At 41.8% G+C, this 15,606-nt stretch overlaps 1 non-coding gene across 1 annotated transcript; it reads right to left on the bottom strand.

Annotated features, from left to right (window-relative positions):
• Positions 1-555: 555 nt before the first annotated feature.
• Positions 556-684, bottom strand: LOC140264693 (small nucleolar RNA SNORA47). The gene has a single exon (XR_011906082.1). It is a non-coding gene; the product is annotated as a small nucleolar RNA SNORA47 (small nucleolar RNA).
• Between the last annotated feature and the right edge of the window lie 14,922 nt (positions 685-15,606).

Below are 15,606 nucleotides of genomic sequence, written 5' to 3'. Positions count from 1 at the left end.
ACTAAAAATTTAGGTCTGAAAAGGACATATTTTGTGGGTACTCCAGCATGACCCTTACCTTTCCTCCCCCTTCCACAGTTACTCAAGTCACAACTCTGGGAAAAGCCACTCACTGTTTTATTGTTGCTAAGCAAAATACAATGTTAAAATACATTTGAGTTTGCATCCTGTAGAGGTTTTGTAGTCTGAGTTAATTCCTTCAGTGACGTGCACAGCCTCCCAGTCCAGCACTTCATACATATCTGCTTTTGGTAGAGCAGCAGCTTCCTTTTTCAGCAAATAATTCTGCATAAGAGGTTGAAGCTTAGTCTCAGTTTAGTACTGGCATGACAAATCCCATTATCTCTTGGTGCTGCCTGAGAAAACAGGAAAAACAGTTCCATTAATACTCAGAAAAAAGTGGAAAATAAGGTATGACTAATCCTCGTGAAGCAGTTGTGTAGCTTTATTGAGTAGAAAGACAAGCACTGAACTAAGTAAGGCCCTTATCCCCCACTTGAGTCACCCCTTAGTAAGGAGGGTTAGATGTCTTTCGTGGCATGCAAGCCTTATGTGCAAATGCAGTTTCGCTTTCCCTCATGTCAGGAGGGAAACATGAGTTGCGGTTGCACTGTTTTAATTTCGGAGGCCATAACCAGTAAGATACAGCATCAAGTTAAGCTGTCCTACCTTCTCAGTCCTCCAGACATCCTGTCAGCTCTTCCAACTTACTCTGAAGTCATCACACAGGCAAAAACTACTTTTCTGCATGACTAGAGTCAAAAGCTTTCAGTTTGCTGCGTATACAGAGAATATTGCCAGTGTGGGGTTTTTTTTGTATTAAAACCATTAAGAACAGTTATAGCTTTATATAAACAAAATAGCTTATGCAGACCTAACAGGGAATTCTGCAAAGTGCCAGCTTTCCAGGCATACTTTGGAATCTAAAACAGACTTAAGAGCGTTACATTCCTATCTTTAGTGCCGAACACCTCAGCAGTCGAGTCAAAACACCGAGCACGTCCATCGCTAAACGAAAGCTACCATCAGAACAGCGACTCTGAAGGAAGGCTCTGAGGAAGGCCTGGACCCGCTGGGCCGCGGTCGCTGCCGCGCTGTTCCTGCGGGTTGGTCAGCCCCTCCCGCCGTAGCCTCCGGCCCCGGGCCACGAGGAGCCGCGCTGCAGGCCGCGCCGCGGGCCGCCCTTACCTCCTAGCCCCGCCGCAGCCATCTTGCCCATCGACCCTGCGCGGGGGAGGTCGAAGCAGCGGCGCGGGCCGCGGGTTCACCCTGCTTGTTTAAGGGCTGCTGAGGCGGTGGGCTGCGGAGCCTCACCGCCAGGCCTCTGAGGCAGCGGCCACGAGAAGGGGAACAGGAAGGGGAAGAGGGAGGAGGAGGAGCCGAAGGCGGAGAGCCGCGGTTTCACTCTAGGCGTGCTGTACTGCAGCCTGAGGGAGCCGGGCTCGGCTGGAGAGGGGGAAGGCGGCAGCGTCAGGTGCACGCAGCCGCTGAAGGATACACGACTCACAGATGTTGTGCGAAAAATATGCATCTAGGAGAGTTTTTGAGCATTTAGGATCAAAAATTATCCTGAGAAAAATGGGTGGAGTCCCAGGAAGCATTCTGAGAGAAACGACAGGCAGCAGCCAGCGCAGCCAAGTGGGGGGCAGGAACAGAAGCCACCTCAGCTGCATCTCTAACAAAATAAATAAATAAATAAAATCAAGCGGCTTGTTAAGTAAAGCTTTGATGCTTGACTTACTGCTGTCACACTGGTCACTGGGCTTGGTTTTTCAGCCTTCCAACTTATTTTGTTAAGTGATGTAATACAACAGGACAGAATTAGGCTCTAAGATGTCCAGTGATTTTAAATGAAGCTTGCGGGGTATCAGTACTATAAGAACAGTTCCTTAACTCCAGACCACACCTGGAGTCCTGTGTCCAGTACAAGGAAGACATGGACGTATTGAAAGCAGGTGAGGAAGGGACTGAAGCATCTCTTCTGTGTGGAAAGGCTGAGGGAACTGGGACTGTTGAGCCTGAAAAAGATGAAGCTTGGAGATTTCTCTTTGGCAGTCCCAGTTATGGGTAAAACAGACTGGGAGAAGAGCTCATTGAGAGCAGCCCTGTGGAGAAGGACCCAGGGGTTCTGATGGATAAAATGCTGGACTTCAGCCAGCAGTGCCTGCGAGCAGTAGCCTGGGCTGCATTAAAACAGGGATAGCCAGAAGGGAGAGGGAGGTGATTGCCCCCTTCTACTCTGCCTTTGTAAGAACGCATCTGGAGTACTGCATCCAGACCTGGGACCCCAATGCGGCAGGGATGCGGAGCTGTTGGAGTGAGTCCAAAGGAGGACCACAAAGATCATCATCAGAGGGATGGAGTACTTCTCCTAAGAAGAAAGGTTGAGGCAGTTGGGCTTGTTTAGCTTGGAGAAGAGAAGGCTCCAGGGAAATCGCACAGCTGCCTTCCAGCACTTGAAGGTAATTTACCAGAAGGAGGCGGATCAACATTTTACATGGTCTGATAGGGACAGGACAAGGGGGAATGGCTTTAAACTACAAGAAGGGAGGCTTAGGTTAGATATTAGGGAGAAATGTTTTACTCAGAGGGTGGTGAGGTACAGGAACAGGCTGCTCAGAGGATCAGTGCCTCTCTGGAGGCATTCAAAACCATGCATGGTGGGGCCCTGGGCAGCCTGGCCTGGTGTGTGACATCCCCACCCATGTTAGGGGTTTGGAACTGGGTGAGCCTTAAGGTCCCTTCCAACCCAAGACATTCTATGGTTGTCGATAAATATCTGAAAGGAGGGTGCAAAGGGGATGTAGCTAGTTTATTCTCAGTGGTGCCATGTGCCAGGACGGGAGGTAGTAGGCAAGAACTTGAACACAGGAGGTTTCCTTTGAACACCAGGAAGCATTTCTGTGCTGTGCTGGTGATGCAGCACTGGTACATGTTTCCCAGAGGCTGTTCCTTTGAACAAAACTGCCTGGGTGTGAGCCTGGGCACCCTACTCTGGGTGTCTCTGCTTGAGTAGGGATTGGATCAGATGGACCCAGGGATCCATGCCAACCTCAGCCATTCTGGGACTCCTTTTGGCTCTTTATTTTCTCAGTGGGAAAAATAATGCTTCTTTAATCACAGAATGTGCCACAAAGAGCTGATTTGTGTTTAGACACAGGATGTCTGGAGGCCATGGACATATCTGGAGAGGCACTGAGAACTCTTGAACTCAGGATATCAAGAAAAATATCTTAAATTAGAATGGTCAGTTGGAGACTTAGAGATAACCTGCCATCCAGCCTAATCTATGCTAGAGGAACTCCTGCTTGTTGAGGTAAGGATTCATGACGCACAAGAGGGCAAGTGTGAAAAGTTTGAATGATAAACAGGAATTTTAGAAAGTACAGAAGTTGTTGTTCTTTAGTGTAAAAGCCAGCCTTAAGATTCGAAAGGTCAGTACAAAACCCCAGCAGACCTTCCCCAAAGCAGTTTGTGCCACCACTGAGGCAAAGCATGCTCTTCCAGGTCAGGAAGACCTGTGTTCCTCTGCACAGAATAACAAAGAAATGATCAGCTAAAGGAAAAAATAAGTGCAATGCACAGTGCATAAGTAAGTTGCACAGCAGAGGGCAGATCTGACTTTTTAAAATATTGTCACGTACTTCTGTAAAGAGCAGTTCTCCATCCCACGATGTGCAAACTCCTGGTGTTATCAGACTTTGCTCCAAGGCAAGTCAGAATGGGATCATCTACCTGTAGGCAATTGCCAAGTGTGATGAAGGTACACTGATCCTTTGCAAAGGCAGTGTCAGGGAAGATAGCAGTGAGGTGATTCAGTCATGTTTTGTGCTCAGTGATTCTGAAAAGACTTCAGAGTCATGCCAACGAAGAGGAGTCTTTGTCATGTCTGCTGTGGGAAAGCAGATGTTCTGGCTTGGTGGTTTATTTGATAATAAAGAGTTCCTAACCTTTCTGCAGAGGAAGTCTGTGGGATGTGAAAATGATAAACAAGAAGCAGTAGAGTCCTAATGCTTGATCTGATTGAAGACAAAATGAATCATAGCCCCTGTCTGGCTTTTTGGAAGTTATTCAAAGCACTCTCTGAGAAGGTGAGTGTAGTTGGGATGTTTTGCAGAAATATTATTTCTTTGAGGCTGTTATTCCATTTTTCAGTTTACCATATGGATGGTTCATTTTAGGCATCTTCTGTTTTTGTAGAAAAAAGACCCATCTTGGAAATTGTTCACAGTAAGCATCAAGAGGAAAACTGTGAGTACTTTAAAATAATTTTATGCCAGTATATGTTTTTTTCTCAAATTTTGGATATATTTTTGAAGAATATTTTTTTTATTATTTTTGAAGGTTATCTGTTTTGATGAATTTGCAATACTTCTATTTTTAGAGTGCAGAAATATCTAGTGTATGTTTTGACTTGACTGATACGTGTAAAAGATGAATGGGATCTTCAGCTTTATCTGCTTTCTCAAGTGTCCGTACGTGTGGTGCCCTACAGAAACCTTGCCATGGGGTTGCACTGAGTTATTCAAGGGACAGAGGAAGACTGCAAAAATATGATGTGAGCTTCACCTGTTTCTTAGCTGTCCTGTGACCTATATTCAGGGAAGTTTTTGTTTTTCCCTAGACGCTGCTAACACCTGGCAATGGTGATGTCGCAAATCCCAGTATTCAACACTAAAACTAATGAAGTGTTTAATCCTAGATAAATCACCTCAGTCACCACAAATAAGGATTAGGAAGGTTTAACTGAGCATAAGGCTAATTTTAAAAAATGCTGGAGTAGATGCACTGTCAGGAGACCTTAAATTTCCAGATCTCAGTACACTCGAAGAGGCCTCCTGTAACAGCTGGCGGGCTTATTAATGCTGCCACAACTGATTTAGGTAAATAATTGTTTTCTCGTGGGATTTTAACTAATGAGTCATGTCATTTTGTTCACCTCAGTTTTTATTTGTTTTGCTTTGAAAGGGAGAAGCTTTTGTTATGCTGGCATGGATAAGGACATTGTGTCTGGGTTTGGAAGCTGGATAAAACAGTTGATAGAATCTGACCTACAAGGGTGGGAGTCTCAACTGGGAAGTATCCTTGTCTTCAGAGAACACATGCTAACACTCTTCAGATAATGATCCTGCCCACAGTGCTCATAGCCCAGTGACAGTAAATGGATAATGGAGTGAATGGATGTCAGTACAGAAACCTACACATACACATGCCCTAACTCTTAGTACTCTCCAAGTAGAAACAGATCTTTTTTTTTGTCAGACATCAGAACAGCTGCAGAAACCCAGATGTGTTCTTCTTTCCCAGCACCACTTCTTGCCTATCTGTCTGTGCAGCATCACAGCAATTAGCTGAGAAAGATCTTTCCCGTTGTCATTCATTTAGGATCACCTAAATGAAGTGTTTACCCCCTGCTTGTATTCTGCAGTTTGGATGACAGCTGCACTGATAGTTGGTGTGATCGTAGTGTCAGCCAAATTGCAGCAGTATTGTAAATATCAAAATGCCTGCTTATTTTCAAAACACTATACATTTCGTATTGTGCTTTTCTTATCTGGATAATTATATGGTTTGAGTTCCTTCACCCGCTGTTAGAAATAGCACAGAACCTTAAAGTCTGTTGCTCTGACAGCTGCAGTCTTGTGATTTTTTACTGGTTTCAGCTAGAGTAACTGTAGCTCACTATTAGCAGTAATTTTAAAAAGCATATTTTGAACTTAGAGCAAAAATCATTTTCTACAAAGTGAAGATAGCGCCAGACTTTCATACTGGTGTTTTTTACCAGCTACTTGCTGCTTCCAGTTTCTGTTGGTTACATAAGAATATAAAATAACCTAATTGATGCCTGCATATATTTTTTTTTCTTTTATTTTTTATGACAGTTTCTCACCTAAGTTCAGTGCAGTTACTTGGAATTGACAGTAGTGTTAATAAGAAAAGTGTGTCTCAAGCTCTAAATACTTGGAACAATATGATACTTGAATCACATACAAAATCAGTATGATTGTTGACATTGCACTCAGGCCCTTGGGTGTAACAAAGAATGACAGTTGCCCAAACATTTATCAGGATTCCGGCTACACAATGCTTAACTGCATGATACTAACAGTGTTCTTTCAGTGGAGTTTTCTTGCTTTATAATTTAATGTATAATTGTATTCTCGTGTTCTATGCACTTCCAGGACTCCTGTACAGCTTTCAGAGCACAGGAATTAATATGCTTAGCACACAAGCAATCAAATCAGTGGTTTTACCATCCCATTTTGCCACTCACAACTCCTCTTCACACCTTCTGATCAGCCCCAGAAGTCCCACGCTCTTCCTTTGACCGTCCCTTCTTCTCACCAGTAAGATTCCCCTGTTCTTTGCTCTGCAGTCTGCACTACAGCAGTACAAGTGGTAACTCTTAACAGTAAATCTGATAATGTTGTAGCATATGGTACCGACAACTGAATCTTTTTTTTTATTATTTCAAGGTGAAGGAATGAAACACCTAATGTTTTCAAGAGCTGTTCATTGCTTAATCACCACATTTTAAGTGCTTTGATGTTAAAAGCAAAAATTCCAAAGCTCTGATCTGAATGTGACCAGTGTCTAATGTATTGCAGTCATGGAAGTAGAAAGCGAAGATCTTAACAACCTTGGGCTGTTCAAATTTCAAAGAGAGATTTGCAGCCCACATAGAAGTATTTTGAGTTGATAACATTGTGATTTAACTACTGTGTGGCTAAACTGTCCCTTTCTGATGGCTGAATTTCCCCTGTATTTCATATTGTTGCATCTTGTCAAAATCAGTGGTGCTTTGGCTGACATGTTATTGCTGGATTCGTCTAGGGCAGCAAGATTATTACAGGAGTGCAAAATGCAGAGATCGCTTTATCTGCAGCGTGGTAAGGTAAATGCAGATTGTAATCAGAGCAACTGCAGAACAATATACCTGCACAGCATCTCCCAGGGATTGACCTGACATGGGCTGTTACAGAGAGTTGAGTCAGGAGCACACTGAAGGGGTGCAAGCAATCTGTTCTCACCAGTTAAGTGGCTACAACACCCTTCATAACTGCAGTGGCAGCTGGAAGTGCAGCTGCTTGTCTAGTAGAAGGTCAGCAGCAAAAAACCTGGTTTTCCTCAGGTTAGAAGAGAGGCCTACACATTCCTGCCCTCAACTTAGCAAAGTTGTTGGTTCACTCAGGTGGGGTTCACCTTATGGGTTAGGTAAATTTCAGGCCAGATCATATCTTGAAGTACTCTTTAGGCTAAATGGTAAATTTTGAAACACTTGTTGCTTTCTTCACATTTCACTTTATAGTGTTGTTAATACTTCTCTCGGGCTCTGCCAGTAAAACCATTTGCAAAGGCTAGAGATGCTTTTACTTTGCTGAAGACTTTTTCAAATTTAAATAAATTCATACAATTTTATTTGCCTTCCATACCGTGCATCCTAATGGAGACAGACTCCCTGTTTTGCTTTTCATCTCTTTGCACTCCATGAGGATAAGGAGAATTTACTAGGAAAATTATTTTTTTTAAATGATTTTTCTAATTTATCTCCAGTTATTATGTTTTCCATTTCTTCTCTGACTTCTCATCTGTCTGAGTTCTTGGCCCCAGTTTCCTGCTGAGTAGTGCTGACTCTTGTATAGCATACATTCTTCCTGCCAAAACAGAGCTAGAATGGTGTTTCTCTTCAGTCTTCTCTTTGACTTAAAAATAATTTAAATCCATCTTCATATTTATCTGGAGAGAATTTGTCCAAAGCAGCCTTTCTTCATTCCAAACCTGATATGGAGTTTGATCTAACAACCTCATTTAAGTACTTTACGTATTACTGAGAAATAACAGCCTACTAAGTGAGCACTCATCTATAATATGTTAATCCTTTTATACATGCTTATTTGCACATCTAAAAACTGAAAGAAACTTTAAGCTAATGTAAACCAGCATATCCCTAACTATGTAGTTTTATACCATCTGTTCTGTTTCCTAAGCCACTTTTTCCTGTAGGCAGTCTTGTCTCTGACAACATAGATTTATATCAGCATTGCTCAGGCTGGAAAAGTTGAACAAATTTATCTCCTAATAAAGTTGCTAAGACTGCTGTTGCCGAGGTCCTCCATGAACCTAATGTCCCATCAGTTTATGGAAAACTGGGAGGAAGGGGATTAGGAGAAATGGTTTTGCACCTGAGTTAGCCTGAAATCCATTGCTTCTGAACGACCTGGGAGGACACGCTAATCTGGGTTAGCTAGAGCACTCTAAGTTTATATGCAGACTGTATCTTGATACGAATGGCATATTTCAGTGTAAGTTTGTGCTTGCGTGACATAATTAAAAATGAGCTGGAACTAAAGAAAGACTGATTTTCAGTGGCATTTTTTGCTGAATCAGCTACATCAAGTTTAAAATCAGACTTTGAAAGAAGCCCCATTGACTCTGCATGCAGACAAGCCTTTGAGCTTAAATTTGTATGGTGTAAAATCTAAAGAATACAAAGGTAATCATTGTTCACCTCCCAGCTTTGATCCATATCTCTTTATTTCTTCACTTGTTATTTTCTGCTGGATCCATGAGGTCATCACAGTAGTCCTGCTGTGACTTCAGTAGTGATTTTGTGGAAAAGTCATCTGTGGTGAAAATACTGAGTCTAATTTTGTTAACAACATGGTGAAAGGCAGGCAGATCTCTACCTGGACAGTGCTGATCTGTTAGAAGTGCTGCTTTCCTTACTTGGGACTCATTTCAGTCTCAAGCCTATTTGCCTTAGTGACATGCCATCAACGCTCCCACATACTCTGAGGAAAATTTTACACTTGCAGCTGCACACTGATGATTGCCCCCTTCACTTCCTCTCCCCTAGTTCATTAACATGCATGTCTTCTCTTATTAGTGTTCATCATTATGTGAACAGCTGGTAACTGTTCTGTTTTCCTTCTCTTCAAAAAGAGAGCTTCACAGCCATGAGGAAAATTAGTAGTAGGTAAGAGCAATTTTTAATACTGACTCCAGGTTCATTAATTTTTTCATTATCGTTATCATCATCATGATGCCAAGGGTGGGAAGGCAGGCTATGGGCCCAATTCTTCTGGTGCTTGGAGGGAGAGAAAGTCTTCTGAAGGTAACAGGGCTGCAGATGAAAATTCAGAGTAAGTATGAATCAGGGTCTGATCCACATTTTTTCATGGCTGCCTTTAAAATAGGAGCATTTTCTCTTCCAAATTCCATTAAATGTAATGAAGAGTTTTTTTCATTGCTGTTGTTTCCTTGCATTTTTCAGATACATACTTCATCAGAGTTTTGACTTACCACTGTGACTCTGTGTCTTACTGTCAAGGTAAGAATTATTTCTCTCACTCATGTAAAGAGAAGATGAAGTTGGAGATAATTGGAAACCAGACATATTTCCTAGTTCCCCAACTTCTGCTTTTCCCTCAGAATATGTCTGGTTAAGATGGAATATGCATTTTCAGGGGATCATGACTGTATTTAAGCTGTGGGCTGTGAATACTCATGTTGCAAGACACTGTGAAATGTCTGAAACATCCCAGAATATAGATCTCCACCATCCAGGTAGAAGACAGTTTTGGAGTAGTATTTCACCTTGCTCTTTTTATTACTTAGGACATCAGTTTTCCAGCATGCCTTTCATCCAAGATGTAAGATGTACTCACTTTTCCTTTCTTAAGTAATAAACCTGAGAACTTATTCATTTTCCATTGGAATCAACAGCAACATGCTCATTTTATTCTGGTGTGGGAAACTCAATTACATAAGATGTGTTAGCCTTGGACTGCTTTCCATGCTACCTGTGGGAGGAGGCAAGAGCCCTGAAACTGTGGACACAACCCACTGAGGGCAAGAGATATCTTCAGCTACGTAATTTAGCTGAGGTGTGTATCCACATACATGACCTCACGCAGCATAGTAGCCCTTGGGGATATAGTGTGACACAGCAACCTTTCACCTTATGAAATGACCAATTTATTTTTTTTTAATTATTATTATTACAAGCCAAATCTGGTCACTTGGCAAGCCAGGTACCAAAGACAGATAGCTTCAGAAAGTCTTACCAGTGCTTCTGGCATCACAGAGCCAAGGCTCTGCTGTAGTATTGATTTGATGATTCAGTGTGCTAAGCCTTCCCATAGTTACAGATATTTCTCCTTCAAGCTCTTCTCTACATACAGGCTTGTGCAGCCACAGATTATCTTGCCTGTCCATGAGGCAAGAGATATTTCTTTTCTGCAGAAATATTGTCAAAAAGCTGTGATCAACAGCTGACCAGTCTCCAATCCTTTTCCATATTAAATAAAAGGGCAAAATACAGAGTGTTATTTTCTTTAAACCAAACAAGTTCTTTGGAATGTATCTGCAGTTAAGTAGAAACATGCGTGATAAGTAGGCGTGATAAGAACTGGAACTCAATTGGATTGACTTGGAACTGATCATTCCCCCTGCATCTTTGTTCTCTATTAGTTATACTGTCTTGTTTTTCGTTTGACTTTAATCTCCCATTCCAAAGAAAATTAATTTAAAGCAAATTTATGGGATGCTCTGAAAAGAATGGAAGTCTTAAGTAGTTGGATGACAAGAAAATTTAGGAAATGATGGGGGCACAACATTGGGAAAAAAATAGCAATATATATATACATTTTGAATGTTGAGTTCCTTCCCTGTTTTCCAAATAGAATTTCACATACAGCAATTAGTTGTACAAAGAAAGCCAGCCAGACACTACATCTGCTTATTTATTCCCTGTGGGATCAGATTTTTCTCTCCAGAGATATTTATTGCCTATTGCCACTAGAGGGTGCTCAGATTTAGTATTACCAGGAATTTATAAAAAAGTTTCTCTTGAAATTTCTTCTCACTGCAGCCGTAATTCTTATATTCCTAATTGCTCTGTCTGGCCTGTTTGTTTGCTTGTTTTCCTCCCCTTTATTTATTTATTTTATTTAGAACTACTGCAAACTGAGAAACTCCTTCTGAATGAGTTAGTTCATAATCGTGATGCTATTTTAATGGCATTTTTCAGCGCAGCACAAATACTCTCCCTTCGTCTCTCATCACATCGCAGCCAAACCTACCACACTACACTGAAGCTAGCATTAAACAACAGCTTTCAGGTGATTAAAATAGATGTGGTAGAATCCAGGAATCCAGGACTGTAAGCAAACCTTGGCTCACTCCCTCCTCCATCCTCTCCTGAAACTAAGGATATTTGTGTGTTCCAGGTTTACCAACACCTATTTCCCATGCAAGGAGATGCTCCATGTCCTAAAATTACTCATTCTGTCACCCATACTAGAAAGCCTAGGCAAATACACAGCACTTGTATGAATCTCAGGCATTATGCATGTCACAACTCTTACAGTAAATACACTTCACTGTGCTGTGTAATATATGTGAAAGCCTTTGTGATGACTCAAAAAAACTTGCACATAAGACCTCGAGGGGCAAGGAGGGGAAATTCTTAATCAGGAAGGCACAGTACCTAGTAATTAACTCCTAACTTGGTTTTAGTTGTGGAACTGCACACACCTACCTCTACAGTATACTACAAAACACCAAGAACATATTTTTCTGTTTCTTTTCCAGGCTTTCAAGACAGGCCAAGACATGGAAAAGAATAATTATTTAATTAAAGGTACATTTGTGCCATTAGAATCATAGAATGTGTTGGACTGAAGTGGGCCTCAGATATCACTCACGTCCAATCCCCTGCTGTGGGCAGAGCTCCCTTCCAGCAGCAGATCAGGTGTCTCAGCTCCAGATCCAACCTGGTCTTGAATTCCTCCAGGGATGGGGCACCTACAGCTTCTCTGAGTAACCTGTTCCAGCACCTCACCATCTTCTTAGAAGAGAACATCCTGCTAATATTTAATCTAAGTATGTTCTCTTCTAGTTTGAAAACATTCTCTCTTGTCCTATCACTATCAGATCATGTAGGAGTAAAAGGTTCTGTCTTTTTATATGCTTGCTTTAAGTACTGAAAGGCTACAGTGAGGCCTTCCTGGAGCTGTCTCTTTTCCAGGATGAATAAACCCAGCTCCTTCAGCCATTCCTCATAGGAGAGGTGCTCCTGCCATGATGATCACAGGAAGAGGCAGAACTGTTAGGATCATCTCTCTCTCTTCGTTAAATTGATCTTAACTTTCCTTTATTTAGAGTCATACTTCAGATTGTGCTCAAGTGACTGAGCAGTCTCTGGTAGGTTGGGAGTGACAACATAATCAAAGTGCAATTTGATGGAATAGAGAGAAGGAAGATGTTAGAAGCCTGACTTAATTACAAATAATAATAATAATAATAATAAGTAGAGTTAAAAACATAGTCTAAAACTTTAGAGATGAAAAAAGGTTAAATAAATGAATTCAGTAGTTTGAAGGTTAGTTACTGCAGAGGAGAAGTTTGTTCAGCCTGGAAGACGGAGGTATATTCCTGTAGACAGGTAGGGAAAAGGTTAAAATTTGTACAAGAGAAACTGCTTGTAAAGAGAAAAGGAAAATGAAATGGGGAGAGAATTATTGGGGTGAATGTGCAAGTTTTAGGGGCAAACTAAGGCAGGACGCTTTTTTTCCTTCTGCAAAAGGGAACCCCTATTTTCAATGAAAACTAACTGGTACTGTTGTAAGTCCAAGGCAGCATGATTTTTCCTGGAGTATGTTTCCTTCTTTAGCAGAAGTTGTGTTATTCGTTATCATCTGAAATTAAACAATGGAAGAATTATCATTCTCATACAATCCTGTACAAAACCAAGTATGTCATTTTAAAGGTCAGGTTTTAAAATGGATTTGAATTTGCTTTATTGTAATAAGCCTGGAAATGTTGCACACAGTCGTTTCTGACTGCAAATAAATAGTATTTTGCTTTCCTGGACTGTGGCTGAAGGAAATCTGGGTCAGCAAACAAGCTGCAAATGGTGTTGTGTGCTGAAATAGAGAATGAAAAAAGAGCATTCATTTTTTCACACTTGCAATTAACTGCATTTTCTAAAAGGTGTTTTCCAGACATCAGTAGAATGGTCCTATGACCCATGATTTCATGTCTTCACTCTATTACCAGAAGAGCCATTTGTGAAGAAGTTATAACTTTCATACCCTTTATCCTTACATCAGAATGAAGCCTTCATGCAATTCCGATTTTTAAATAAAAGAAAGGTATTGCTGCTTTTCTAGGCTAGACACTGTAGAATGCTGCTACTTCAGTCTTCATAATTGTTCAGGAACTACTGTGTTCATGGAGGTACTTTACATGACTGCAAAGACTTGAAAAAAAATCAGGATATAGTTCTGTGTGATGAGCTGCGAAATGATTTCTTAGAGCTTTAACACTGGAGAGATTACAAAAACACCTGTTAAATATTTTTATCCCAGCAGGTGCAGAAGTATTCATTTGTAAACATCACATTAACACTATTTTGCACAGGCACGTCGTCTTTTGTCCCATAACACCAATGAGCTATACAGATAATAACACTTTGTGAGGCCAGTATTTGTCATAGCTGCCTTAGCCCTGTGCTTTTCCATTCAGTCATGAGCGCTGCAGATAGTACACAGTCTGTTGTGCAAACTTTATATTTGGTTGCACAGTCATATATCCTGTGATGTAATCATGCTTGACAAAGCATTGCCACATATCCCTACTGATATAAAATTGAGGGAATCATGTTTGTGTGTTTAACGCATTCACCTGACCATTTATAGGCAGAAAATGATTTTTGATACCTCTTCCCTTTACGTCCTTGCTGAGTAACCATAGAGTCATAGAATAGCTTAGGTTGGAAGGGACCTTAATATTTACCTGGTTTCAATACCCTTGCCATGGGCAAGGTTGCCATACACTAGACCAGGCTGCCCAGCATCGCACCTAACCTGGCCTTCAATTCCTCCAGGGACAGAGTATCCACAGCTTCTACAGGCAACCTGTTCCAGTGCCTCAGCACTCTTTGAAATGAGAGTGTCCTCCAAATATCTAACCTAAATATATACTCTTTTAGTTTAAAAACATTCACCTTTATTATAGAATTATATAATGGCTCAGGGTGGAAGGGACCATTAAGATCACCTAGTTCCAACCCCCTGCCATAGGCAGGAACACCTCCCTTTAGACCATACTGCTCAAAGACCCACCCAGCCTGGCCTTGAATGCTTCCAGGCAGGGGGCATCCAGAGCCTCACTGGGCAACATGTTTGAGTGTCTCACCATTCTCTCAGTAAGAATTTCTTCCTGGTATCTAATCAATATCATCAATCCATGCACTCTGACTCCCAGCATTCCTGCTTGCCTTCCTTTTTTCTCAGGATACAATGCTTCTGGGCTTTGAGAAGATGGTCCTTGAAAACTGACCAGCTTCCTTGGGCCCCTCTTCCCTCCAGGGCTTTATCCCATGTCACTCTACCAAGCTGATCCCTGAAGAGTTCATAGTCTGCTCTCCTGAAGTCCAGAGCAGCAAGCTTGCTGTGCACGCTCTTTGATTCCCTGAGGATCTGAACTTTACCATTTTGTGGTCACTGCAGTCAAGTCTGCCTTTGAGATTGACATTACTCAGCAACCTCGTTGGGAGGACAAGGTCCAGCATAGCACCTTTTTTGTGGGTTCCTGTACCAAGTGGAAGAGGAAGTTATTATCAACACATTCCAGGAAATGCATTGATTTCTGGTGGTGTGCTGTGCTGTATTGGGGTGGTTGAAGTCCCTTATGAGGACTATGTTTTGTGAACATGAAGCTGCTCCTATCTCTTTCTAGAGGGCCAATATTGTATTGTATTGAGCTTCACCTGGGTGTGAGTGATGAACTAGAGGAAAACTTGTAGGTAAGAACAACAGAGTGGGCTAACATAGGTGACACAGTTGTGGGTATGTACTACAGGCCACCTGATGAGGAAGAGATGATGAGGTCTTCTACAAACAGCTGGAAGTAGTCACACAGTCCTGGGCACTGGTTCTTATGGGAGACTTCAACCATCCTGATATTCGTTGGATAAGCAACACACATGGCAGCTCCTGCAATGTCTTGAAGATAACTTTCTGATGCAGGTGGTGGAGGAGCTGATGAGGAGGGGTGTTCTACTTGACATTGTTCTTGCTAACAAAGAAGGACTGGTTGGGGATGAGAAGATGGGGCAGACTGGGATTCAGTGATCATGAGATGGTGGAGTTCAAGATTTTGTGTGGAAAAAGCAAAGCAAGAAGTAGGAATGCTACCCTGGACTTCAGGAGAGCCAACTTTGACTTCTTCAAAGACCTACTTGGAGGTATCTCAGAGGCTAGAGCTTTAGAAGGTTGACACTTAAACACCACTTCTTCCAAGGTCTAGATCGGTTATCAGGGATAGATTTTGAATGCCTTCTTCTCTTCAGTCCTTAAGAAAGGAGGAGTTCCTGTTAGTTGAGGAGGACCTGGTCAGTGAACTTCCAGTCAAAATAAACACACACAGATCCATGGGCCTCAATGGGATGCACCTATATGTGGTGAGGGAGCTGGCAGAGGTGATTGCTGAAATGCTCTCTATCATGTTTGAAAAATCTTGGCAAATAGGAAATGTGCCTGAAGGCTGGAGGATGGCCAGTGTCATACCAGTCTTCAAAAAGGGCAAGAAGTAGGATCT

This window comes from Excalfactoria chinensis, chromosome Z, assembly GCF_039878825.1.
Source record: "Excalfactoria chinensis isolate bCotChi1 chromosome Z, bCotChi1.hap2, whole genome shotgun sequence".
Taxonomy (NCBI): Eukaryota; Metazoa; Chordata; class Aves; order Galliformes; family Phasianidae; genus Excalfactoria; species Excalfactoria chinensis.
The sequence above is the reverse complement of the archived record's forward strand: the minus strand, read 5'-3'. Positions and strand labels throughout refer to the sequence as shown.